Raw genomic sequence first — 27,982 nt, forward strand, 5'->3', positions numbered from 1 at the left:
GATGTCCCGGACTGTGGACATTTGGGAGAGGCCAACACTGGTTCTCTAGCAGGTGTTCTTTAATTTTTTTAATTAATTTTTAAAAGTTTTTACATTTGAGAGAGAGAGCGTGCACGCATGTGCGCAGGCACCTGAGTGGGGTAGGGGAAAGAGAGAGAGAGAGAGAGAGAGAATCCTAAGCAGGTTCCTTTCTGTCATTGCACAGCCCCAGGTGGCGGGGGGGCGGGGCTTGATCTCCCGAAGAAGCGCGAGATCATGATCCGGAGCTGAAATCGAAAGTCCCACGCTTAACTGCCTGAGTCACCCGGGGGCCCCTCTACCAGCTGTTTTTTTGTTTGTTTTTTTGTTTTTTTTTTTTTTGTTTTTTGTTTTTTGTTTTTAGCAGCCTGGCTCTCCTGTTCTCCGTGGAAGGGGGAATTTATTTCATTACAGGGAGTTCTGGAGGGTGTGGGAGGCCAAGCTGGAGTGGGCTTTAAGGCTCTTTCCAGCTGTTCAAAGGCAGGAACTTGGGGCCTCTTTGGAATCTGTATCTGAGCTAAACAAGATGGCGCACACAGAAGGTGAGTAAAGAGAGATTGAAAGGGGACTATTTACAAGGTGCAGGCAAGGGGAACCCACAAGCGGTGCTGAAGGACCTTGGGAGTGCACAGTGGGAGCTGTTAGCACCCTCTACCCAAAGGGGTGAGGGGAGGGAGATGTAACCAAAACCATTAGAACCGCAGTTCTGGGGCCCCCCGTCCCCCGCAGCCACGGTCAAAGCTTGTCTGGACGGGGTGGGGGAACCCCGAGAATCGGTACCTTCCCCGCTCTCACTCCCACACCCGAATGGCTGCCCTTAGCCGCAACACAGAGAGCACGGAAGAAAGTAAGGGTAAGGGAGCGGCTCCTGGGGACAGCCTTCCAGGGCTTGGAAGAGGGTGGACGAGGGCAGGGGCTGTAGCCAGAGGGGAAAATCAGGAATAGCTAGTGTAGGACCCGACACCTGAGAACGGCCAAGTGCCACCACTTCGGGGAACAGACTGGAGGGAGGCCAGCTGCTCGGTTCCTTCAATGTGGCCGTGGGCTAGCAGCTTGGGTCACTGGGCGGCTCTAGAAGAATAACACAGGTCCTCTTTCCGTCCACTCTGTGTTGGGGTTGTTACGAATATGACAGAGTGTGTATGCATATAGACACCCAGACGTATGTGCGCGCGCACACACACACACATACACGCACCCATCCTCCCCGCCTGCTGGTGAGTCAGGTGAGAGACGGCCCTAGGGAACCCGAGGAGCTGGCTGTTGACCAGATTTCTCTAGGCTCTCCTCATGTCTGTGACTTGGTCCCCACATAGGAGGCCAAGAAGCAGACTGAGCTGCCCAGCAGTGGTGAGCCATGAGGCAGGGCCTGGTGAGGAGGGGTCGGTGGTCACACCTGTCCGTGGGGTACACTAGGGATTGTGTGGGTCCTTACTCAGCACCTGTGAGTACCCCATAGCTTTCCTTCTTGGAAGATACTCACTGAACGATTCTTTTTTATGCCCTGGCCTCAGAGAAGGCACGGAGTTTTAGTGAATGATAGATTCCTTTCTTCATTCATTCACGTATTTATTTAACAACCCTGTTTGGGAGCTGTCCCCAGACTAGTCTCACTGATCTTGCTCTGTTTGTGCTCAGTGCTGTGGTGAACAGGATGAGGGGCTTTGCTCTGCCAGATTTCTTTAGGGAGGAGACAGATATAAGCGGGCAGCCGGGAGTGGTTAAGGAGGGTGATGGGGTTGGGGGGTGCAGTGGGCGGTGGGACCTCACTGCCAGGGGGCCTGGCCTGGGCTAAGGCATCAGAGGAGGGTCCCTGGAGAGGTGACAGCAGGATGAGAACGGAGGAATGGGCGAGAATGGGTCTGGCAAAGATGGTGGGGGTGAGAGGGGAAGCCTCGTATGTTCCAGCTACTAGACAAAGTCCACTTCGGTGGGACTGGGTGTGAGAGGCCGAAAGGCGAGTGGAGAAGCGGGAGAGGGCAGGGCCCCTCATAGAGCCACCTGGAAAGATTTGTCCTGAGGTCAGTGGGGGGCCACTGGAGGGATTTTAGGGAGAAGAGGAGCACAATCAGATTTTGTTTTAAAATGTTGATTTATTTCTGAGAGTGTGAGTGGGGGAGGGGCAGAGAGAGAGTGGAGACAGGATCCAAAGTGGACTCTGAGCTGTCAGCACAGAGCCTGATGCAGGGCTCGAACTCACAAACCGTGAGATCATGACCTGAGCCAAAGTTGGACACTTAACTGACTGAGCCACCCAGGAGCCTCCAGATTTTTTGTTTGTTTGTTTGGAACGATCATTCTGACTGCACCTGGAGGCTAGTGGGGGGGAGCCGGGCAGTAACCCAGAAGTGACAGTGTCCTGACCAGGGTGCTGACAGGACACTCGGGAAGCCAGGGCTCCTGCCTCCCCCACGGTTGCCCAAGGGCAGTGCCAGCCTCTGTGCAGACCGAGATACTGGGATTTCAGAGGGACCCTTGCTTGTGAAGTGCACCTCCAATCCCCCCACTCCCATCGTGGATTTCTCTGTCTTTAGAGAGTGGTTCCTGGGCTCAGAGCTTCCTGCTCACGGTTCCGTGAAATCACCCCTCGGAGGGTGAACTCAGTTGCCTCGGTGCTGCGTAAAGGCCTCGTCTCTGGCTGGCTGGCTGTGAGGCCTCATCTGCACCCTCCTGTTTCTGAACCTTGGCTGCCTGGTGTGTACCACAGGCCAGGGAGGAAAGCACGCAGGCCGTGTGCACTGCCCAGCTGCTGAAGCCTAGGTTGTAATGTGAGCTCAGATGAGGGCCGGCAGGCATCCGGCACCCCAGGGATTCTGCTTGGAGTCCAGCTAAAGCCCCAACACTGGGGCTGGCCCTGCTGGCTGCTGGGCCTGGCTTGTGCAGGCGTCTCCGGGAGAAAAGCCTTCTGTTTGCAAGGAGTTTGGGGAACTTGTGATTCGACCCCCCTGTCTGCTCTGCCTGCCTCAAGAACTCTCAGCTACAAACTCACTGCTCCTGGGGGGGTCTTTTCCTAGATCTTCCACTTTGTTTGCTTGAAACCCAGGGCTTATGCTTTCAACATTTCCTTGCTTGGGAGGGATCTGTCTCTCTCAGGAGTTCCCAGAGAGGGTGCCAGGTCTTGGTGGGAATGGGCTGGTGTCCCTGAGAAGGGCATTTTATTTTTATTTTATTTTATTTTATTTTATTTTATTTTTTTTAAGTTTATGTATTTATTTTGAGAGAGAGGGAGAGAGCACGCGTGTGCACCAGTGGGGGAGGGGCAGAGAGAGAGTACGAGAGAGCATCCTGAGCAGGCTCTGTGTGGACAGATCGACGCAAGGCTCCATCCCATAAACCGCGAGATCATGACCTAAGCCGAAATCAAGAGTTGGAAGCTTAACCGACTGAGCCACCCAGGTGCCCCGGGAAGGGCATTTTAAAGGTAAGACTCTGGGGTTGGAAAGATGTGATTCTGATCCTGGTTCCATCACGTAGCTTTGATTGGAACCCTGCAAAGACGATCGAGCCTCTTTTTTTTTTTTTATTGTAACCTGGAGATCATGGTTGCTGGTGTTTGGGTGGGTTACCCAGGTCAGTGCCTGGCAGAGGCTGGAGGCTCGTGTGTGCCAGCCTTTCCCACTTCAGTGGGAGCTGGAGGCTTGTTCTTGGCTCGTGAAGCCGCTCTGGGCTGGGCCGCGCAGCGCTGGCCAGTTTGGAGGCGGCGGGGCGGGGGGGGGGGGGTCGGCGAGCAGCCTGCACTTAGAGCCAGTGTTTTAGGGTGACTTGTGACAAAGATTTGACCTCTCAGGCTCTTAACTCTCTCTTTCCAGCCTTCAGTAGAGCGAGAAAGTGGGACCGGATGAACTCTGAGGACCACGCGAGACCCAGGATGACCACAAAGGTCTGTAATGAGGCGGCCCCGAAAGCAAGGTCTCCCGGCTCCCCTTGTTGTACCGCAGGTGAGTTTTACTGTCTCCTGATTCTAACACTCTTGTTTCTGCCTCCGTAACTGCTCAGGCGATTCTCCACGTAGAACGGTCTGCATACTCTCCCCCCGGCTGCCTCGCGAAATCACACCCAAACTTGAAAGCCAAGCTACGCCACAACTTTCTAATTTTAATAGAGGAAAGAGCCTGAGGTTTGGCATCAATTTTTCCAGGGCTTATACCTTGGGTCTGAGTCCCTGCCAACTTCCCTCCTTGTCCCCGAAGGTGGCAGATGCCCACATGGGGCTGCATGGTGAGGGGCTCCGTGTGCTGCAGAGAGGGGCTTCCCACCTCCTCCTCCTCCAGGCACTGTGGGAGGAGCTTTTCACCTTTCTACTCGTTCAAACGGGTTTGGAGCCAAGGGTTCGTGTCTTCACAACTCTACTGTGCCCGCTTCGTAGGGAACTCTTGGTCAGAAGAGCTTCAGGTGTAAAGCAAGAGGGGAACGTGAGAGACATAGACATTTTGCTTTTGGAAAGAAGACATCTCCCCTTCCAGCACTCCCCACCCGCCTCCCCCCTTGCCTGCATGGTCTCCCAAGGTCTCCGGCAGCCGGGAAAGAGGAGCTTGGTTGTTGGTGTTAGATGGACATGGCTAGCACCGTAGCTCCATTCCTGGCTGTCTCTGTGACCTTGGACAGGGTGTTTCATTTTCCAGGGTTTCAGTGTCCTTTTCTGAAAAAGGGGTAAGACATTACCTGTTTCCACAGTGTCATGGCTGCAGGGCTGTCATGTCGTATCCACATGTTTGTCATGTTTTATCCCTGAGAGTGTGAGTTCCACCAGGCGAAGGGCTCGGTTTCCTGCTGAGTCCCAAGCTCTTCCAGCCCATAGTTGGTGTCCAATAGACCTTTGTCAGATGGATGAGTGAATGACACTTAATGTGATGGGGTGCGTCAAGACAGTAGGTGGGACCATCGGGCACCATGCTAACACACAGAATCGTGGGTGCAGAGGTGAATACATAGTGTCAGGAATGAAATAGGCACACCCTCTGTGTGACCCTCCCCTCACAGGCATGCCTGCTGGGTAGGATGGAGCGGATTATGTTCTTGGAGAACAGGGGCAACAGTCTTTTGGGGAAGAGCCTGTCTCCAGCTTGATGAAGTTCTCTCTCCTAAAGGTTGTTAAGCAGAGGTGGATCTGGTAAAAGGGTTCCTTCTCTGGGCTAAGGCTGAATCAACTGAGATCTTTGGGTTTTCTGACCTCCCAAGAGCTGTAGTTCTGCTTGGTGCCTGAAATGACTAGAGAATGAAGGCAGGTATGCCAGGGTGTGTGGACAGACCTGAAGGGTGTAGACTCTGGGGCCTGAGGGTCATGGAGGGACCTCCAGAGAGAACACCTTTGTGCAGAGCCTTGTGGGATGGAGGTGTGTGTGTATATATATGGTGTATGCTGTATAGATATAACTATATATGGTATATGGTATATATGATATGTATACATTTCGTATCCAGTGGGATAAGTGATTGGGGATGTGGAAAGGGTTTCAGCTTTTAAACCCAGAGAGATGATATATTTAGTCAGGGTTCTCCAGAGAAACAGAACCAACAGGATGTGTGCATGTATACGTTTTTCTCTCTATATCATCTCTCTCTCTTCTTTCTCTCTCTCTCTGTTTTATCTCTCTCTCTTTCTACATATGTATGTATGTATGAATGTATTTATGCATGTATGTATCATCATTTATCATATGGATTTATTTTAGAGAATTGGCTGACAGATTTGTGGAGGCTGGCAATTCCAAAATTTGCAGGGTAGGCTGGCAGGCTGGAAGCCCCAGGAAGAGATGTAGTTTGAGTCCAAAGGTAGTCTGCTGGCAGAATTCCCTCTTGCTTGGGGGAGGTCAGTCTTTCTCTATTGAGGCCCTCAACTGACTGGATGAGGCCCACCACATTATGGCAGGCTAACTGCTTTACTCAAAGTCTACTGATCTAAATGTTAATCTCATCTAAAAATGCCTTCACAGAAACATCTTGAGCAATGTTTGACCAACTATCTGGGGCTAGCCAGATAGCCAAGTTGACCGTCATAAAATTAACCATCACAGATGGGTTTAAAACAAAACTCTGGTCTAGAAGTTTGTACTCAGAGCAATGAAGTTGGGGGAGGGGCAGGTGTTCCTGTGCCAGCTGTTAGTTAGCCCATGTACGAAAGGTGGTTTCAGCTCAGTAAGACTGGCCCTGACTCAATGGGGAAGGACAAGAAAGGGGTCAGAAGTAATCAGTTTATGTGATTCAGTGTTTCACAGTCACATTCATGGCGATCCCCTGTGTGTACAAGAGCACACCCCAGCCTTTATTTTGCTCTCTGGATGACTCAACTCCATGCTACTCCCTGTGGAGACTGTGAGGGGAGAGCCTCAAAGTCAGGGGCACTTTGTGCATGCGTGAGTAGCCACTTCTGGGTTACTATTACGTGGCTTGGACCTGGCAGGGTTTGGGCCTCCTGATCACTCTCACTGATCTTCACGCAGCCCTGGGATGAACTCACTGTTCACAGTATTGGTCCTGAACCACTCACTGCAGTTCACCTGCCCAACACTGTCACGTCTTACTCTTGGCTGTCCAGGTGTCCAATGTGGTCACTCGTTTTGTCATTTTTAAATTTGTTTTGTTTTGGATTTGGCACATGCTGTTGTCTTCTGAGCCTTGGATGTTCTTGATAATGTTGATGATGATGATACTTGCTCAGTAATGGTGATGACTGCTCTCTGTCCCAGCAACGCATAAGAGAACGTCTTGGACGTGCCTCTCTGACCCGGTCCCTAGGAGGGTGACAAGCATGACTCATACTCTGCTGATCACAGCTTTACAGATGAGGCCTGCACGGCCCTCATGGGGGAGGACCATGGTAACAGTGGAGGGGGGGAGTAGATACAGGGTAATCTTTGCTAGGTATCACCTCCAAGTTCTTTATGGGGTTGGACACTTTGTTTGACCTTCTTCGTATCCCCAGCTTTCCCAGTGCACTCCCAGGAATCTCTCTACACTGAAGCAGAGAGAACAAAGGTGATGGTTTCTATTTGTAGCTCACCAAGGTCATGTGTATGATGATGTCAACATGTGAAAATTGATCTATTTATTATAAATCCTGTGGTGAACATTTGTGGTTTGCCTCCCCAGACCCCATTTCCTCCTCTGCCTCCCCCCACCCCAGTCTGTGTTTAGACACTTCCCTCTTACCACTCTTAGTCTGCAGGGTTGGTGTGGGGCTCCAAGGTAGTCATAGGAAATAAGCCCAGACCTGTAGGCTACAGTGTATGTCCTACCCTAACTGCAGTGACCAGGTCATTGTCTTAGTCCATTCAGTCCCCTGCAGACTGTGATACTATACACAGGGTGGCTTATAAACAACAGAGATTTATTTCATTCAGTCCCCATAGACTATGATACTATACACAGGGTGGCTTATAAACAACAGAGATTTATTTCTCACAGTTCTTGGGGCTGGCAAGTTCAAGATCAGGGTGCCAGCATGGTTGAGTGAGGACCGTCTTCCATGTTGAAGACTTTGTTTTATCCTCGTATGGCAGATGGGGCAAGGAACTCTCCGAGGTCTCTTTTATAAGAAGATTGTCTTCTTACAATTTGATTTATAATGGGATTTTCTAATCCCATTCATGAGGGCTCTACCCTCATGACCTAAGCACCTCCCATTGGCCCTACCTCCTGTGAAGGCCCCACCTCCCCTACCATCACAATGGGGGGTTAGGATTTCAACATACAAATTTTGAGGGGGACATGAACATTCAGATGATGGCAGTTATGGTCCCATCCTTGAATTAGTCAGAACCAGTGAGATGCCAGAAGATGTTTGCTGGAATTGTTAGGAGAGAGGTAGGTGTACTTTTTGACTGGACCTGTTGAGTCCATCTGTCACCTGGGAGGGACCATGGTAGTTAGAAGAGCTCTGAAAGAGATGGAGCCTTGATGATACCAATTTAACCCTTAATTGAGATGTGTGTGAAATAAGACTTACCTCTAGATTAAAAAAAAAAAATTTCATTTGGCTTAAAGTGACAGATTTTTCTGTCACTTGCAACCAACAAAAACCTAATGGATATAGCCCTGTCCTTTGGGTCAAAATCACCTCATCCATATTCTCAAAGGTTGCATGACTTTAAAGTGAGCTTACTTGTTTTGTTTTACTTCTTTTGTAGGTGCCACTTGGTTCTTATGTTCTGATCAATTCTGCAGTTCCAACTGTGTTGACACTGCTCTTGGTTTTCAACAGCCTTACGTAGTTCTTTGAACTTGTGTGGAGGCCATCACTCCAAATTCAGAGATTCATAGCCCACATGCTATGGGAGCCTACAGACCACGTATATGGGGCTAGGGGTACAACTCCTCAGATGAGTTGGGAGGAGCTGTCAGTCATTCATTGATTCCTGGAATTCTTTTATGCTGTGAGTAGGAGGCAGAAGACTCCTGGTCACCTGGACTTCCAGTTCTGGGGTCGAGTTTACCCTTCATGTGTTTCTGATGAGAACAGTTGTTCTCACAGCAGTTTCCTGCCTGAGCAAATTGTCTGACACAGTCATCATTACCAAAAGCAATCAAGTTCATGGCCCAAATCCCAACTGTCCCTAAACAGGAGCTGTTGTCACTCTGATTTATTTCATGGCTAAACCTTCCAGGAACTGGGTTTAGAGATTGTTGAAATGTGGATGCATTTTTTTGTTGTTGTTGTTGAGTTTTGGGGACATTCTTCTTTGATCTCGTTGGCAAAATGAAACCATATGAGCTAAGAGCATGGGTGGTTTGGGCTACTAGCTTTCTGTACTTACGTTCTGCCTCTTTACACACTTGTATAGATGTGAGCCTTTGAAACTGTGCATTGGTGATTGGGCATGAATCTTACAAGTGTCATTTTATGTCTGTAAATCGGTTGTGTGTAATGTGAGTCCAGTGAGAAATTAGAGTGTTGTGGTCAAGAGTACGTACTCTGTGCTCCTTATAAGTGACGCCATACCAGAAAGAGAAAAGTCTGAAGTCTACATTCATTCATCTTGTCTTTCCGAGACAAGCTGGGATGTCACCAGCTCCACCCATTCCTCTATGTTTCTGTCCCCCCACTTATGATCTTTCCAGACTGCTTAATTCTACCACCTAGTGGGATGAATCCTAGATCTTTATCTTGCCATGTTATTTGAGGTGGTGGTGGTGGTGGGGTCTATGTATGCCTTTCCTTTCTCTCCAACTAACCTGAAATGGCTGGGTGGGTCAAGGCTGTGCCTTATTTCTCTACAAAGCAACCTCTCCTGCCCCCACCTGGCATCTATCACAGTGCCCTGCATAAAGAGGGTATTTGGTATGGCTTTGTTGACCCTAGGATCTTTTCTGCCATGGGGATAGGTGAGGGTCAATGAGTGTGAAGAAAGAGCCTGAGGAGAGCAGTTAGACGTGGGAGGGGAGGTGTAGGTCGGGTGGCCGAAAGAGAAGGGAAGTGGTCAGTGACAGAAGGAAGTTAACTCCTCCGCCATTGTCTAGTCTGTGTTAATGTGCCCCATTGGCTGCACTGAGCCCCCAGTAAAGTGAGCCTGGGCTTGTAACTTGAAGTGAAGCTGGGGACATGGATGCAAAAGTGACCACAGCCTCGTAAACAAGGTGAATTGACCTGCCGATGTGGTACACTTCCCCTAGGCCAGTCCTATTAGTGGTCTGTGTCCTAAACCATGAGGTGTGAGTAACATGGCAGGGCTACGGGCCACAGAGCAGTGGACAAAGGGCTTGCCCTTGCCCTTCTTGGGCAGAGAGTGTGGAAGGCATCTGGAATTGGTCCCTGACCCTCCGTCATCTGCAGCCTTATCATAAAGATCTCATGAGCACAGAGATCTTGTAGATCCCAGCCCTGTTTCCAAAGCAGCTGCGTTGAAATGGGACTTCATCCCTCTACTACCTCTGCCCCAGTGTGACCAATCGTCCCCCTCTGGGAGCCACCCTTCACCCTTAGGCCCTGTGCTCGGTTGTTGACCAGGGAAGAACAAGAGGAATAGCCCTGCCCTCCTCCTCCAATCTGAGATGGCCTGGAGGGTTCTCTTAGATGCTGGATCCCAGACTCGCCTACGTGCACGTGTGTGTGTCGTGTGAGAGACACAGAGCAAGAGAGGGTGACTTAAAGTTGAACAGGAATAGGGGCCAGTCACAGGCAGAAAGTCACAGGGAGCACTTCCTCTGTCTCTGCTGTCCTAGGCCCAGCCCTGGGGATGGTGACTCTCCTGGCACAAGATGTCCTGAGCAGGAGAGAAGCACAGAGGGCCCAGGCACTTGGAGGGCTCCTCCCTTCCAGCAGTGAGCAGTGTGCTTCAGGGAGAGAAGCCCATGAATGACAGCTTTTCCTTGCTTACCAAGTGTGTGGCCTTAAACAGGCAGCCGGGCCTTGGCTTCTGAGCCGAGCCCCAGGCTCTGTGAGAGGCCCCGGTGCCCCCACTTACTATCCCCATGACTTGGGCACATCATCTCCCTTTGCTTTGTCTCAGCTTCCTCATCTGTAAACTCGGTATCCTACCATCACCCCTGCAGGTAAGTCAGATGCGACCGTGAATGGGGCAGCACTTTGCAAACTGTAATGTTCCTGCCACAAAGCAGGTGATAGACCACAGGGACCCCATGCTGCGGTGCTGGGGCTCTGCAGAGGACATGGGGACAGGGAAGGCTGCTCTGAGGAAGGCAATCTGGTCCACATAGGAGTCTTGAATCTTTGTCCCTTTGCAGTGGGCCATGAGAAATCAGGAGCTCAGCTGGGCTTTGGGGCAGTGAGTGTAGGTGGCTGCAGTGGATGGAAAGACAGGCAGAGGGACCTTGTCTCTTGTTGCTTCCAATTTATCTAGTCACTTGCTCCTCTTCTCAGAGCTGAGTCCTTCCTAAACTGCAGCAGGAACCATGGGGGCCCTAGGACCTTCAAGTGTGAAATTTTTATGGAGGTGGTGCTTGGGGACTCGGGAAGAAAAGCAGCCCTCTGGCATTGTCTCAGTCTTGGCCGCCCCTAAAAATACGATGTGATACAGCTAATGAGAAAGCACGACAGGCCTGGCTCAGCATGACCTAATATAGCCTGGCATTCAAGCCCGAACCAGGACGTAAATGGGGACTTGAAATTGAAAACACAAGATGTCTCCAATGGGATGGCAGGGAGCCCGCTGTGATCTTGATGGCAGGGCACACAAAGGGGGTCTGAGTAGAGGTCCCTGGAGGCTCTGCTGGGTTTACTGGTGTGAATGGGGTTGGGACTCAGTGGAGAGCACCCGCCTGCAGCCTCTTGCCTACTTTTTGGCGAGTGGGTCAGCATCAGGTTGATCAGCCCAGTTAACTCTTGTGGGGAGTAGTGATGGGCTCTGTGCCACCAGGTTATAAACTCCATCACGCCAACCCTTTAGAGAGCAGCACAGACCAGCCCCCCGCTGCTCTCTGGCCCTGTAGACACCCCAGCTAGCCTGGTTTTTGCCCTACATTAAATCTCTGAGAGACTCTGGCACAGCCCTCGGACAGTGGGCCACCTTGGACAGTGGATCGAAGCTAGCCTTCAGTGTAGAAACATCATGGCTGCAACACCAAAGTCTTGTTCTTCCTCTTCCTCCCTCCTTCTGCATTGACATGGTCCCACCGCTCAGCCTTGAAGCCAGAGGGCTCAGTGTGGCTCTGCGCTGACTTGTGATTCGGGCCTGGGGAAGGGGAGTGGGGTAAAACATGGCAGGGAAGAAGCAAGGCTTTGAGTGACCGACTCACCCTGTTTGCCCAAGACTCCTGGTTTTGATGCTGAAATTTTTCCTAAATTTCAGGAAACCTCTCAGGCCCATGGAAGCCAGGATGGTTGGTTATCCTACTGCATCACCTCTCCCCCTCCCCAAACCTGCTCATCATAGGAGCCCAGCGTACCCTCGGCACTGGTGTCCTATGTGACTCACCTAAGGTCATGGGGCTGCCAGCTGGCAGAGCAAGGACTTGAATCCAGGGCCCCTGACTACAAGTTCAGGGCTCTTTGCACCGCCCCCTCCCCTGCCCCCTGCTTTTCTCACGTCACTTGTGAGCTCTCTCCAAAGATCTTGGCCAAGTCCTTTCCCTAGGATGGAAGTGATGGTGAAACAGCAGAAGGAGGGAACAGAGAAGAACTGGTCACCCTGAGGGAAGGGGTCAAAGGCTCAGGGCTAGAGGACCCCAAGAGGGGAAGGACTCAATCTCTGCCCTTAGGAATTTGACACTCTGGTTGGAAAGGTGCAGCGGGCTTGCCTGTGGGTGCCTGGCCCACATGCCACTCGAGGACACCTCTGCACACCTACCAGGAAACAATAGATAAAGGGTGTGGCTTCCCAAGATTGCATTACTCTGCCTTAAAGATTATTCGTTCAACAAATATTGATTGAATATCTGTTCTTAAACATGTTGTTCAGTCTGTCTGGAACACACTCTTCCCCTCCTTCCTCCTTTATCTCTGCCTCATCCCCACACCCAATTCCATCCATTCCTCAGCCCTTAGTTTAATAGATAATATTTATTGAACACTTAGTCTGAAGCATGTTGTACTATATAACTCATATAATCCCCATGAAAACTGTATGAAGCTGTTGCACCCATTTCATAGATGAGGAAACTGAGTGGTTAACTGGCTTGCCCAGGGATACACAGACCTTAACTGTTAGGCTGGAGTACAGTCTGGCTTATGCTGTCCATGGAAGGAATGCTTTCCTGATCCCTGCCTTCCTGCTTCCAGAGCCTTCATGGTTATTCCCTGTTGGAACACTCATCGAGGAGCTATGCAATGCCTCCTGTCCTTGTCTGTTTCCCCCCTGGGACAGTTCCTGAAGGGCTGGAATCCTTCTTGCTTTATCCCAAGGTCTAGGCATTTAAAAGGAGCCTAGGGGTGCCTGGGTGGCTCAGTCGGTTGAGCATCCAACTCTTGATTTCAGCTCAGGTCATGATCCCAGGGTCATGGGATCAAGCTCTATGTTGGCTACTGTGCTTAGTGTGGAGCATGCTTAAGATTCTCTCTCTCTCTCTCTCTCTCTCTGTCTGTCTCTTTCTCTGCCCCTTCCCCACTCTCAAATTAAAAAAAAAACCGATCCTAGTAAATACCTGTTGAATGAATAAATGCATGAGTTGATGGATGAATGAATGATTTCCTTCAGTGGCTGAAGGAGCTCTGAGGCTGAGGTTCTCAGCGAAGGCTTTTGTTCTGTCACTGTGGGGCACCACACACTGGCGGTGCTGAGCCAGGGGATGCTTGATGTCCCAGGATAAACATGACCCTCCTTTCTGGAGTAAGAGTGGGGAGCAAACTGATTTTTAAATGCTAACACAAAGTTGGCTTTTTTTTTTTTTTTTTTTTTTTGTAGGGGATATTTTCATGAATTTTTGGGATAAGACAGATTTGGAGGAAATTTTGTGCTGTGGTAGCCTCTATAGGCAAGTCTCAGATCTGACCCTCCCACCCCATTGTAATTTCTCCTCTGCTGTTGGGGGTGCTTTGGCAAAAAAACTTCGGAAAATTCTGCTTAGGGGAGTAGCTAGAACCCAGGGCACGGGGGCCCCTTGACTCCATGTGGGGGGAATGGCGGTGTTATGGGGAGGGGCTTGGCCAGGAGCAGAGGCCCGAGATTGAAATAGGCTCCAACTCTCTGCTCCCAGGGCCTGGTGAGCAGACAGACTGTGAATGGCTTTGGCTTTGAGTGCGCCAATATCTGTTGAAATAAATGCTTCATAGCCACATCCTGAAGTGCCACTACAGCCTCTTGGAAAACCTCACACTATTTTTAGTCCCTGTAGCTCAAGAAAATGCCTTCTCTTTTCCTCCCCACAAGCCAATTCATTGTTGATTTTGCCCGGGTCTTAAAACCCCGTTCTCCTTTTTAGCTATAAGTGAAACCAATCAGCAGTTGGGTCGAATTTCCTGTCCCTTTCTATTTTCATATCTTGTGTTACTTGTTCACGTGGGAAAAATCCAGCCATCTCCCCATGTTGGGCCCTGTGCAACCTGGCTTCGCATGTAGCCGTGTGATTGCACTGAGTCACGGGGTGGGGGGGGGGCACACGTGAACGATGGAGCATCAGGACTTAGGGTTCAAGGAGCCTGAAGGTGGCATGACTGGGGCTTGACACAGGGCTTGTTTATCTCATAAAGCGTTTCCAAGGAGAAGAGGAGGAACCAGGGCCTTCCAGGCTGCGAGGAGTGAAAGGGGTGCCTTTCTCCCTTGGAAGAATTCGCTCTGATTCAACAAGAACACTAGGAGACGCTGGGCAGTCATGGTCCTTTGCAGTTTATGAAGGCTTTTTTTGCACTGTTTATATGTCCATTACTATGAGAGGGAAACGAACAGAACACTGTGGGAAAACAGACGATGGAGGGGCAGATTCCTTGTGGGGGTCAGGGAAGACTTCACAGGGGAAGGGACATACAGGGCTGGGTCTAAAAAAAAAGAAGAAAGGGAGAGATGTTCCAGGGAACATCACCGGCAGTCGCAAGGAGCTATAAAAGAATATGTGTTGATAAGACTGGGGAGAAGAGTTGACCCTGAATTTGAAGGGCCACATGTGTTGTTCCCGGCGGTGGGGAGCTGGTGTCTATTTTGTAGGAAGTTCACAGTGGAAGCTGAGCAGAGGCCAGAGCATTCTGGAACGTGTAGGGCTCTGTGCTGGGCACAGCATATTGGACTCCTGTATAAGACCATTAACCTGTTATTTTATTTTATTTTATTTATTTATTTTTTTAAAATTTTTTAACGTTTATTTATTTTTGAGACAGAGAGAGACAGAGCATGAACGGGGGAGGGTCAGAGAGAGAGGGAGACACAGAATCTGAAACAGGCTCCAGGCTCTGAGCTGTCAGCACAGAGCCCGACGCGGGGCTCGAACTCACGGACCGTGAGATCGTGACCTGAGCCGAAGTCGGACGCTCAACCGACTGAGCCACCCAGGCGCCCCTGACCTGTTATTTTAAAGGTCTTACGACTACAGAGTGGCCAGGTAGGGGTAAGGAAATTTAATTTAATCCCCAAATAGGGGACAGAACAGGTGCCACCCCTCCTTCATCCCATGCCCGTAGCAGGTACTGCTAACCAATCACAGGATCATCCTCATCCCACAATTGAGGAAACAGAGGTGGAAAGGTGGGCCCAGGGCTCCACCAGATAGGAAACAACAGAACCAGGACTGCTGTCCACAAAGAGAGGGGTAGTGACTGACAGGCCCTGGGTTCAGACGAACCTATGTGTGCAAACAGGTTTTTCCATTTACTGGTTGAGTGTCTACATGGTCACTTATCTTCTCTGTGCCACAGTCTCCCCAGCTGTAAAATGGGGATAATAAACTCCCTTTATAGGCTGGCTGGAATGGGATATGTTAAGTGTGAGTTCAGAGCCAGACATGTATTACGTGCTCAATAAATGGCAGCTATTAGTAATATTAATGATACTATTGTTTCTCACTGCTGACATACCGTCTTTCTATATATCTTGCCCAACATTCCACCCTGTCCTCATTGCAGGGGCCCCGTCTTCTCTATCTTTCAACACGCTAATAAGTAGGCTGGGTGGGAAGTTCTTTAAATAGTCATGGTACAGACAAATAGATGCATGCCTGCTTTGATGTCTCTGTTTGATTCTGGGTGGACCAAGAGACCGCTTTGTCCTTTCAGCAGTAAAGGACGAAGAGGAAGCACAGCTGCAAGGGGCTGGGATCTGACCTGGGGTTTCTGTACAATCACTTGGGTTTCTAAGAAGGGAATTATCTCAGGACCTTACCAATATTAACACGTGGCCAGCCAGGCAGCTGCCCAGAGCCCCATCTGTAAGAGGGGTCACAGAAACCCCACTGAAAATGTCATATGATGAGGCATATTTAACAGAGTTGCTTTCAGGGAAAGTCCTATGAATATTGGAAGATTTTTCTGGATAAGCTCTTTGGGATAGGGAGTGTTCTCAAAGGTGCACGCTGAATATGTAAGATGGTCCCTACACCGGATGGAGACAACTCTCTGGTGAGCTTTCAATTTCCTGGGTACATTTGGGGCCAGAGCTGAATGGTTTAGGGCAGGGGAGGAGAGGCTGAGGACCACCACCTGGGTCCTCCCTGATCTCTTCTGCATTATGGAGGAGTTAGGCTTTTTTTTTTTTTTTTATGTTTATTTTTGAGAGAGAAAGAGTACAACAGGGAAGGGGCAGAGAGAGGGGGACAGAGGATCCAAAGTGGGCTCTGCACTGACAGCAGGGAGCCCAGTGCGGGGTTTGAACTCACGAACTGTGAGGTCATGATCTGAGCTAAAGTTGGTCGCTTAACCGACTGAGCCACCCAGGTGCCCCGGAGAAGTTAGTGTTTAAAGGGCACCTAAATATTTGCCAGCCTGGGGCAGCCAGCTCTGCTTGGTACCTTCCAGGGCAGCACAGGCCTCAGGGCCCAAGGGACTGCTGTGGGCTCTCGACGGAGGGCCCTCCATGGGAAGCGGGAACCTCCTTCCACCAGGGTTGCAGGGGTCTCTGTCTGGAGCCTGGTCAGAAACAGGAAAACTGGGGAAGGGGAGGAAAGAGGGGTGCCGGGCACACATTCTCCTGCTTTGATGTCATTCACCGAGCGTGTGCAGCCCCAGCCCGTGCCAGGCAGATGTTGCAGGAAGTGCTGGAGCTCACCTGGTCACGTGAGAAGAAAACAGGCCCCATCAGGAATTCAGGTGGCCCAGGGAAGTGGGCCAGTGAGTGTGTGCCCTGAAGGCCACTAACCCCGAGGCAGAGGCTGAGCCAGTTTCTTGCCAGGATCTGCTTGTAATTTAACAGGCCCGAGGGCTGACCGTGGGCAGGAGGGGTGGCCTGGCCTGGCTCCCCCGCGTGCAAACGCTTCACACTTTACTTCTTGCTGGAACAGCAACCTCCCTGCCACTGTTAAGAACGAGTGATGACTCGGGCGCCTGGGTGGCGCAGTCGGTTAAGCGTCCGACTTCAGCCAGGTCACGATCTCGCGGTCCGTGAGTTCGAGCCCCGCGTCAGGCTCTGGGCTGATGGCTCGGAGCCTGGAGCCTGTTTCCGATTCTGTGTCTCCCTCTCTCTCTGCCCCTCCCCCATTCATGCTCTGTCTCTCTCTGTCCCAAAAATAAATAAAAAACGTTGAAAAAAAAAAATTAAAAAAAAAAAAAAAAAAAAGAACGAGTGATGACTCTAAGCGTCTGGGCCTCCCCATGGGCTACGAGGGCCGTCCAGCTAGCGCTCCTGTTACCTGGACACTCCTAGAGCGAGTGAACCGAGGCCCAGACAACACAGCCAGCACATGCGAAGCCCCTGCTGTGTGTGCCCGGTACCCTATTATTGGCTTGTACTGCACACCATCTTTAATCCTCGGGACAAGCCTGCAGCGTCGGTTGTTAGAGCCCGCATTTCTCCAGAGGAGGAGACTGAGGTTCAGGTTAAGGACTTAGCCCCAGGTTGGCCAGGGACCCTGCCCTGGTCTGGAAAGAGCCTCCCGTGGGGGACGTACAGCTATATCGGTGATGATGGATGAGCCTTCTATTGCATGGAGTGGCCCTGCCTGAGGGGTCCTGGTAGGGTTTGCAGAATCCACCCCTCCTTAGGTCAGAGAACTAGCATGCGTAGTAAGCCCAGCCAGGCGATGGGGTTGTCAGCCTGTTAGGGACCCAATGGGGTTTTGTACACCAAAGTGAGAGGGAAGCAAATACTGGTTATTCACAGTGCCCAGCAAGGAAAGGGGGCGGGGCCCCTTCACACAGCGCCTTGCAGGCTGTTCTCTTCTGGGGATATGGGGGTCTGAAACACCAGGACCATATCTTTCCTTCTGCTTCTTGGGGTGGGGCAGAGGAAGCGGGAGAAGAAAAGGCAGGCCCTGGGCAAGGGTCAAGCACAGAGAAGGGAGGATCAAAAGGCCAACGTGGTATTTGCTTGTCCCATTTGCTTGCCAAAGGCCACGGGGAAGCTGACTGGCAGCTGGGGCACAAAGCCCAAATCGTCCTCAGAACTTAAGTCCTACTGGCATTCTGGAATTCTCCAGGGGGAAAGGGCAGGGGGGAAGGGCTTGGATGGATCCTCACTTCTTTCCTAGCCAAGGGAAGAGTGGCCTTCTTGGGCCAGATAAGGCAGATGGCTACCCTGCCCCCTGCACCCTCCAGGAACCCCAACTAGATGATTTCTTGTTTACATCAGACTTTTTGCAACTCTCTTCTCGTTCTGCAGGCAAAAGCGGAAATTGGAAGGCAAGCCCTGTGATGGCGAGGACTTGAAAATTGCTTCTAATTTCCAAGTGTGTGGCAGAGAGAGAGACAGGTGCGTGGTGATTACTGTGTGATTCTGCCGCTTTGTAGGAAAATTAATCCCGAGGTACTTCTTTTAAAAGTACTTTCTCAAGGTTGTGAACTTGATTCTTCTCCACCAACACCTTGTATTTATTTTGAATACTTCTTGGGGACTTTTACATTAAGCTCTTCTAGCTGGTGCTGCTTGCTTTAGCCTAATGTCAATGTTCGGTTTTATTTTCCTGGGACAAGAATGGCAAATATACCTGATTTTTCATGTGCCACCTCAGCTAAATGGGGGGTGGTGACCCGGAGCTCTGCCTTGGGAAGAAATCTGTGGCTGAGACCAGACTCAGAAGGAAATAGTGCTGTGATCGATTAGTAATACCTACCATGGGCATGGAACAGAGGAACGGTAGCACCTGTTCTCTCCCCTATTTGGGGGTTAAATTTCCTCACCCCTACTTGGCCAGTCTATAGCCATAAAACTTTTAAAATAAAAGGTTAAGAGGTCCATGGTCTCATACAGGAGTCCGGTGTGCTGTGTCTGTCACAGAGCCCTACACACTCCAGAATGCTCTGGCCTCCGTTCGGCTTCCACTGTGAGCTTCCTACAAAATAGACACCAGCTCCCCACCGCCGGCAACAACACATGTGGCCCTTCAAATTCAGGGTCAGCTCTTCTCCCCAGTCTTATCAACACATGTTCTTTTAGAGCTCCTTGTCTGGAACATCTCTCCCTTTCTTCTTAACTTTTTAGACCCAGCCCTACAAGTCCCTTCCTCTGCGAAGTCTTCCCTGACCCCCACATGGAATCTGCCCCTCCATCGTCTGTTTTCCCACAGTCTTCTGTTCACCTTCCTGTTATAGAAGTGGCTATAGAAGCAGACAAGTCAAGACACAGCAGGCTTCCCCGTGTTAGCCCATGGGCCGCCACAGGGCGGGGACCGCAGTGTGGCTCTGCAGTGTGGCCCCGCCCCCTTCTCCCAGAAGAGGCTGGGGGAAGGTTTATGGAGGGCGCCAACGTGAGGGTGCAGGAACTCTGGGATGTGTTGGGAAGTGACTTGAATTTTTATCCCCATTTGTTCCAGCCTGCCAAGGACACGGCCTAAGTCACCCTCCTTGTAATGAGAGAAGAGGAGGAAGAGCGGTGATTAAATGTGCTTGATAAAACTTCTCTATTTCGTGTTTGGAATAAAAAAGGGAAGGTTGAGATAAAGCAGTGCTTGTTTGGTGTCGTTCATGACACGGCTGAGCCAGGCAGGGCCAGTGTCTCTAATCCTCCCCTGGTGAGCACAGGGGTGGGGCAGCTGGCACCCAGCTGGGCCGTGGGACAGAGATTGGAAGGGCCTTTGCCACCAGTGGGAGGGTGGCAGTGGTGTCACAGAGGAGAAGCCAGAGCCAAGATGTGAGGGCAGAGCGGGAGGTTTATCAGGTGGGGAGGCTGTTACAGGCAATGAACGGCATGTGCAGGGTGTGGGGCCCCCTGGCTGGAGCTCCATGCTGAGTCGGGGGGAACGTTCTGCCTCAGTTCTCCTCGGCCGGATCTTGCCTCCAGAAGGCCGAGTCCCACCCTGTGCTCAGCACAGCGCTGGCCACTGTGGGGGAACCAGCAGACTGTTTGTTGTCCTGCTGGCGTGTCTTCCCCTGGGGTACTGTTGACGCCCTGTGTGTGTCTGTCCGGGTGGCACGTGACATCTTCTGGAGGTGAGTGGGCTGTGGCCCCGTCTCGTTCTCACACTCTGCTTGTCCGATGAACTGGAAGGGCGGGGAGGGAGGGCAACCCCTCACAAGGCCACTGTCCTAGCCCATCACCTTTTCTATCTCAGAACAGGGCAGGCAGACGCAGAGGAGCAGGTCCAGGGAGGTGAGGGCAAGGATTGGGCCCCAAGAGCGGAGTCCAGAGTGTCCCTGGGTCCCGTCCCCAGCTGAGCTGGCTGAGGCCTCCCATGGCCTCTTTGGCCTCCCAGCTTCTCCGCCTGAGGAGGCCTGGTGAGGACTTCACTTGTGTCATTACCACGATCATCCTCTGCTGACCCTGGCGGAGGCCGTGCCAGGCCCCTGGTGCCCCGCCCTGGCACTTACCCCAAGGGCCTGCCCTCCCAGTGCTCAGGGCCCAGGAGAGAGAAGGGACCCACAGGGAGAGTCAACTAACGCACGTTTGGATACAACCCGAAGCTGGCTGCGAAACACATACACCCTCAGAAAGTGTATGTGAAACAAGGGTCAGTCATACACAGGGTCTGGCCTGACTCAAATGTGTGCCATGGCTGGTTCCCCTTAACTTAGGTCCCAAAGCAGTGCTGCTCAATAGAAATATAATGTGAGATATATATGTAATTTAAAAATGTCTAGTAGTCACATTAAAAAAGTAAAAAAAAAAAAAAAGTTGGAATTAAATCTAATAATCTATTTTACTTAATCCAACATATCTAAAATATTATCAATTCAGCATGTAATCAATATAAAAATTGTCAATGAGGTAGTTTGCATTCTTTTCCTCATACTTTGCTTGAACTGCAGTGCATTCTCTACTTACGAGGCATTCCAGGTCAAACTGGCCACATAAGAGGGCTCATTAGCGCATTAGCTACACGTTGTTAGCGGTTATTGTATCGGATGGCAGGTTGAGGAGTTAAGGGGGGGGGCAGACACCAAAGTGTCTCAGTTTCTTCCTCTGTCAAATGGGGCTGATACATACAAAGGGCTTAGCACCGCCCCTGGCTCAGAAAGCTTTCAGTAGTGTTCCTTCATGGAATGGTTGGTTGTTAGTATGCTTGAGGTGCTGGGTTTGAAAGGGACTCTGACCCTGGATAGGAATGAAGAGGGTGACATGGGAGAAACCACCCATGGGGTCCGCTCCAGGCCTCCCGGACTCCCCATGGGCCCCATACTCTGAGCACCTCACCTGTGGTTCCTTAGCTCTTCCACATGCCTGTGTGGACCATTGCCTTATGCCCTTAAGGGAAGCAACTTTCCTTTGAACTGGCTCCTGTGTCCATCTTGGTGGTGGACGCTTTGTCTCCTGGTCCCCACCCTCTGGCTCTCTAGGACTTTCAATGCCTCCATGGGTAATAAGCTACCTGAGCAAAAATGCTAGAGGTGTGGGGCTACTTACTAAAAGAAAGCTCCCCCCCCCCCCCCCCCCCCCACATCCCAGGCACCACCTTGCTAGCTGTTTTGAGTCATAGGATCCGGTTTATTTGTCCCAGATGACTTCTGTTGAGTGAGCACCTACAGGTTGTGCCACAATAAGCCCAAGTCAGGTATTATTCCACAGTTGACAGGTGAGCAGAGTGAGACCCAGAGCGTCTGGGTGACCTGTGCAGTCGCACAGTGACGGGCTGAGCCCAGAAGTCAGTTCTGATTCCTTTTTTGTCCTGCCAAGGAGAAAGGCTGAGAGGGTGGGGCAGGACCTCCTGCATACGGCCTCTCACCACTTGATTGCTTTTTCTCCTGTGCACGTATGGGGCTCCTTAGGGGCTGTGGAAGTCATGGTGTCCAGGGCAGGGTGATCCAGCCTCACTCCTTGCTGTGGGCTGCACTTAGGATTGTCTGCCAATCAGACAGTCTTCAGCGACTGGTCAGAGTTGAGCATCAATATTAACCTGGTTATTGGTGGGACTGATCAGCTTCCTAGAGAAAGCGATTTCCCTGTCACAGCTCACCGCGGGCTGCTGGGCCTAGAGGTGCCCCAACGAGGGGTCCTGGAAGGGACCTCTTTCTGGCCTAGCTATTGCCTTATCTCCTTGCCCCCCGGCTCTGCTTCTTTCTCCCGGTCCCAGGATTCATTCATTCATCCATCTGATACTTATTGAGCGCCAACTATTTGCTAGGCACGTGGGACACACTGTGAGCAAAGAAAACATTGATCCTACACCCATGACCTTACAGTCCAAGAGCACGAAACACTAATCAGACAATCACATGCACAAATGGGCAGTTACAACTGCATCCAGTGTCTGGGGTGAAAGCAGGTATCACAGGGGGAGGTCTGGCCTGGTCTGAGCAGTTTAGTGGTGGGTCACGGCATTGGTATAAGTTTTTAAAAAAAATTTTTTTTAACGTTTGTTTATTTTTTAAGAGAGAGATAGAGTCGAGCAGGGGAGGGGCAGGGAGAGAGGGAGACACAGAATCCAAAGCAGGTTCATTCTGAGCTGTCAGCACAGAGCCCAATGATGGGCTCAAACCCAAGAACCGTGAGATCATGACCTGAGCTGAAGTCAGAGGCTTAACCGACTGAGCCACCCAGATGCCCTAAGCATTGGTGTAAGTTTTAAAGCCCCAGGTGAGGTGAAGGTGCAACACCTTCAACCAGGCCTCAGAAGCACCAGGGGGTGAGGCAGAGTATGGGGCGGGGATGTGCTTTGGATTCTGAACTTGGGGGTGCTCTCTGCGGTTTTCTGCCTGTATGACTGGATGTGGGACATTTTGATATGACCTCATCAAGATGCAAAAATTGCTGTTTTAATTTCCAAGTAACACACCCAGCAGTTATTGTTAACCCTTATTTATTTATATTTATTTATTTTTACTTTTTTTAATGTTTAGTTTTTGAGAGAGAGAGAGAGCAGGGAAGGGCAGAGAGAGAGGGGGACAGAAGATCTGAAGCAGGCTCTGGGCTGATAGCAGAGACCCCGATATGGGGTTTGAACTCATGAACTGTGAGATCATGCCCTGAGCCAAAGTCAGATGCTTCAGAGCCACCCAGGTGCCCTGACCCTCGTTTTTTTTTTTTTTTTTACTTAAATGGTCCCTGAGCTTCACTTGAGGGTCTGGGATGGGAGGCAGCTGAGGGAGTAGGGGAAGATGTCTGTTTTCACATAGCACTTGGTAAATGGTGAATAAGTTGAAAACATAACATCAAAATGTTTAAAAATATTAATTTTTGAAATAGTAATATATTCAGATGGTTAAAGAAAAGATTGAGAGTGAAAATTCTCCCTCCTACCTCTGTCGCCCTCTGTGCAGTTCCTGTCTCCCACCTTTAATAGGCAATCAGTTTTCTTTTGTTAATTTTAGCTTCTCTTGAAAACACAAGTAAATTAAAAAAATACCCCCCCCCCTTTTATATGAAAAGTAGCATATTATAAACACTGTTCTACACTTTCCTCACTATATATTTTGAAGTTCTTTCTGTATCAGGGCATAAAGAGCTTCTTCTTTCTTATTTTTTTTTCCAAACAGCTGTGCAACGCCTCATTGAGTGGATGTATGATAACGTCATAATTTACTTAGCCAGGCCCTATTGATGAACATTTGGCCGTTTCCCATCTTTTTCTGCTGTAACAAATTATGCTGCGGTGAATAACCATGTCAGTACAATGTTTGCAAGTCCGTGTGTAGGGTAAGTTCCCAGAAGTGAGATTACTGGTGAGGGGGTACATGCATTTGTAACTCTGATCGATGTTGCCACATTGCCCTTCAAGGGGGCTTTTCCATAAGCGATGTGTGAGGGACCTTATTTCTCCACGGGCTCCCAATAGAGCGGAGAGTTAAACTCTTGGCTTTTGGCCAACTTGCTAGATAAACGGTATTATCTCAAAGAAGTTTTCCCTCACATTTTTCTTACTATGAATCAGGTTGAGCATCTTTTCATATATTGAAGGGCCATTTCTGTTTCCTTTTCTATGCACTGTCTGCTCATTCCCATTTGTGTTCTTGTCTTTCCTTGGCAGTATGTAAGATTTTGCACATTTTAGAGAGATTAGCCCTCTCTCTGTGATATGGGTTATAAATATTTTCTCCCAGATTTTTTTTGCTTATTGCTTTTTCCATGCAGAAGTTTTAATTTGTGTTAGTCAAACTGATCTGTCTTTTCTTTTATGACTTCTGGAATTTTGAGTCTTGGTTAGAGATGTCTACCCCTGGCTTAGACATTTCTTTTTTCTTTGAGTTTAGGATTTCATATTTTTTCACTTTAAAATCTTTGATCAGTTTGGAGTTTGTCAGTTGTATATGGTATGGAGCATGGGACCGACTTTATTTTTTTCCAGATGGCCACCCAATTGGCCCATACCGTTTATTGATTCATCCCTATTTCCCTCCCTGATCTGAGATATCACATTTATCAAATACTCAATTCCACATGTAGCTGGGTCTCTTTCTCACATTTTTCTTCTGTTTGATTGGGAGAATTGTCTGGGCATGTGCTGTGACACACTGATTTAGTTACTGGGGATATAGAGCATATTCTTCTTCATTAGATATTTTTCAGAGTTTCCATGGATATTTTAGTTTGTTTATGTCTCTTTTTGAACTTTAGAATCTGATTTTCTACTTCTGTATCTTCCACCCCAAATTCTGTTGGTATTTTATAAACCGATGGTTAGGAGTATGGGTTCTGGGATGAGATCACTTGAGTTCAAATCCCAGTTACCATTTACTCCATGAGTTTGGGCACATTTCTTAATTAATTAAGTTTTTTATTATTATTATTGGTTTTTTATTTTATTTATTTATTTTTTTAGAGAGAGAGTGAGTAGGGAAGAGGGGCAGAGGGAGAGAGAGAGAATTTCAAGAAGGCTCCACGCTCAGCATGGAGCCCAATGCAGGGCTCGATCCTGTGACCCTAGGATTGTGACCTGAGCCCAAACCAAGAGTTGGACACTCAACTGATTGAGCCACCCAGGTACCCCTATTTCTTAATTTTTTAAAGGTTCATATTCCCCATTGTAGATTTCATAAGGTATTGTGGTACAAGAATATTCACGTGAAGAGCTCAGCTAGCATTTATTTTGCTATGTTCTAGGTACACTACAACGATTATTTCTGATGTTATTATTCTTACAATCATCAAAATATCTCCATGACAAAATTTGGCCACATCAAAAACATCCATATCTCAATGTCATTTGTCACTGGTGGGTGGGGAAGGGCAGAGGTCTCCAGCAGCTCATGTGTGACCACAAGATTAGAGTGATGGGAATTCAGGACCTTGGTCACAGAGGGCCCTGGGTGTGTTCTTGCCACCAGTGAGAGAGCCTTTTTGAGCCCGTGTGCCCTGAGATTTAATACATTGCAGCCTCCGGGGACTGGGGGTGTTGCTGGCTGGACATGCTGTGTTCTTCTAAATCTCAGCAAATGACACCCCTCTTCCTTCCTCCCTCCTCTTCCCGGCTCCTCTCCCCAGCTTGGAGAGGTTCTTTGACTAAAGGAGAGGGAGGCCCAAATAATAAAAAGAATGATGAATAAATACAACAACATTTGTCAGTATTTCATGTCTCTTTCTTATCATGAATCCTCCCAATAACCCAGAAGGAGAAGTTGGGAAGGAGTCTAAGTCAACTTGGCCATTCAACAACTGTCAGGGTTTTTGTTGTTGTTGTTGTTAATATAGAGCTTCCAGTGATCACAGTTGGGCTGGAGTTCCGCATCTTCTTCTTGCTACTTGGATATGCACGGCAATGAGTGTGAGTCTCAGGCTAGTCTTAGTCTCTGCCACATGAAGACCTGTAGGTCAGTGACTGCTGAAGTGGCATACCTGTTCCTACAAGCTCAGGGTGCTCCCTGCCCTGACCTTGGCACTTGGGCAAGCTCTGTGCATAAGAACACACCAGGTGGAGGAAATGTTGCTTTGATGGCAGGACCTGCCACCCTTTGAGGCAGATCAGATGACAGACACCCCCCCCCCCCAATTAAGTAAAAGGTGGGCACACAGAACCAAAGGAACTCGAATGCCAGCACTCTGCTAGGTGGCTGGGTTTTTGGATTCTTGAACTCCTTTTATGCTAAGGCTAGAATGCCGGACAGTTTTTCCAGCCAGCCCCATTTCCGGAGCCTCTGTCATTTCACCCATGACAAGCATGTCTGCCCTTCATTAGGTTAGTCTACAGACCCTACGGTGCACATTTACATAGGATATTGGAAGCCCTTGGTAGCACCTACTAGGATGTGGATTCCTGATAAGGAACTGCAATTATCAATAATTGCCTTAGGGTGAAGTTGAAAATTAATTCATATGCACATATACATTTGTTTCACATTGTTTATCCTTATTTTATTAAAAATGTTTTAAAAATATTTATTTTGAGAGAGAGAGAGAGTGTGTGTGTGCATGTGAGTGGGAGGAGGGACAGAGGCAGAGGAAAGAAAGAATCCTAAGCAAGCTCTATTCTGTCAGAGCAGAGCCCCACGTGGGGCTCGATGTCATGAATCATGAGCCAAAATCAAGAGTCGGATACTTCACCGACTGAGCCACGCAGATGCCCCTATACTTAAGTATTTTAAAGTAAGTAATATATCAAAAATAGGGACATATTTCAATCCTGACCTCACACACAGGGAAATGAAGCCTCAGGAAGGGAAAGCAGCTTGCCCAAAGTCACATAAGCCACTAAGTGGGGTGTCAGGATTGGAACCCAGGTCTCTGCAAGCCCAAAGCCTAGACCTCTGCCTGAGTTTCCATTGTTCTTGGTCATGGAGTTAGTTGGGGGAATGGCAGCCCCCTCCCGTGCCCACAGTAGGCCTGGGAGGGTCCAGGGATGCCTGAGACTGGGTGGGTGTTCTGTCTAGTTTGAGGTTCAACATCAGGAGCCCAGATGCTTGCAGCGCTCAGTCAGATCCCCCCCATCCGCTTTCTCAGCCATGAAGGTGATTATTTTGGTCTTCCTCATTCTCGTTCCTCTTTCACCATTTGTTGAGACCTGGCAGAGAAGAGGGGGATGCAGAGTGGTAACTTGGTACACTTGGTGAGGGGGTGTATTGGTGCTAGCTATCCCAGAAGCCCCTCAGGGCGTTGAAGCCTTTTTGGAGGATAGTTCACTACTAAGCGAGAGAAAACGAGAGATTTGGAGTAGAGTTGCCAGATCAAATATAGGATGCCCAGTTAAGTTTGGGGCTCAGATAAGCAATAATTTTTTTAGTAGAAGTATGTCTTAAATATAGCATAGGATACACTTATACCAGAAAAACGATTTATTGTTTACCTGGAGTTTAAATTTAACTGGTGTCCTATATTTTTATTTGCTAACCTTAGTTTTGTTTGGCAACCCGAGGCTCTGGATATTTTTCAAGCATGATGCGGGGAGGAGAGAGAAGATGGGGTCTCTAAATCTCTCCGAAGGCCCACAGCTAACAAAACCCCTGGTGGCTGGGCTTGGGCACTCAGGGGACTTACTATTAGTCATGAGTCCAGAGGCAGGGACTGGACTCCAGCTGCCTCCTGGGACTGGACCCCTGAGCTCCAGCTCTACCTGCTCTGAGGTTCCCTCAGCTTTGCCTCCAGGATGGCGCCCCTCAGGGTCACTAGATGGATGCAGTATCTCCAGATGCCACATCCATATGGTTGCCATCAGATGGCTGTTGCTTCCCTGCAAGGAACCTTTGACCAGCGGCCCTCCAGCAGGCTTGCATGTTATTGGCCAGAATCACAGATCCGAGCCCAAAGCACCACCACGATTCGCCGAAAGCAATCAGACCCACCCCTTGGGCTTGGCCTCTTCAGAAGCCTGTTAACAGAGAGGAGACTGTGTACCTGAGCTACCCGGGGTTCTCCAGAGTCTGAGATCACCGCGTGCTCCATGGATGGGGAGCGGTGTGGCCTGAGAGCAGCTTCTGACCGCTGACCTCTGCAGGCAGGTGTTCTCCAAGTCGGTGTTTCTCCCAGCATCCCTGGGGGTGCTCATTTCAGATCCCAGATGCAAGGCCTTCAACACTCCCCGGGCTTCAGGTATTCATCCCTGCTTTTCCTGTGGCCCTGCCCTGCCTCACTGGAAATGACCCACATTCTGTGGATTTCTCTGTCCTCTGCCCTGGGCACCTCTCTACTGGTCTGTG

The 27,982-nt window shown here is 49.7% G+C and overlaps 1 long non-coding RNA gene across 2 annotated transcripts; it reads left to right on the plus strand.

Annotated features, from left to right (window-relative positions):
* Positions 1-371: 371 nt before the first annotated feature.
* On the plus strand, positions 372-24,599 carry LOC131493370 (uncharacterized). 2 transcript variants are annotated; one of them, XR_009252599.1, is made up of 5 exons: positions 372-560; positions 3,327-3,439; positions 3,828-3,956; positions 18,147-18,236; positions 23,393-24,599. It is a non-coding gene; the product is annotated as an uncharacterized LOC131493370 (long non-coding RNA). The 2 variants fall into 2 exon arrangements; XR_009252598.1 differs by lacking the exon at positions 23,393-24,599 and adding an exon at positions 19,297-19,418.
* Positions 24,600-27,982: the final 3,383 nt, after the last annotated feature.

The sequence above is a fragment of the Neofelis nebulosa genome, chromosome 13, assembly GCF_028018385.1.
Source record: "Neofelis nebulosa isolate mNeoNeb1 chromosome 13, mNeoNeb1.pri, whole genome shotgun sequence".
Taxonomy (NCBI): domain Eukaryota; kingdom Metazoa; phylum Chordata; class Mammalia; order Carnivora; family Felidae; genus Neofelis; species Neofelis nebulosa.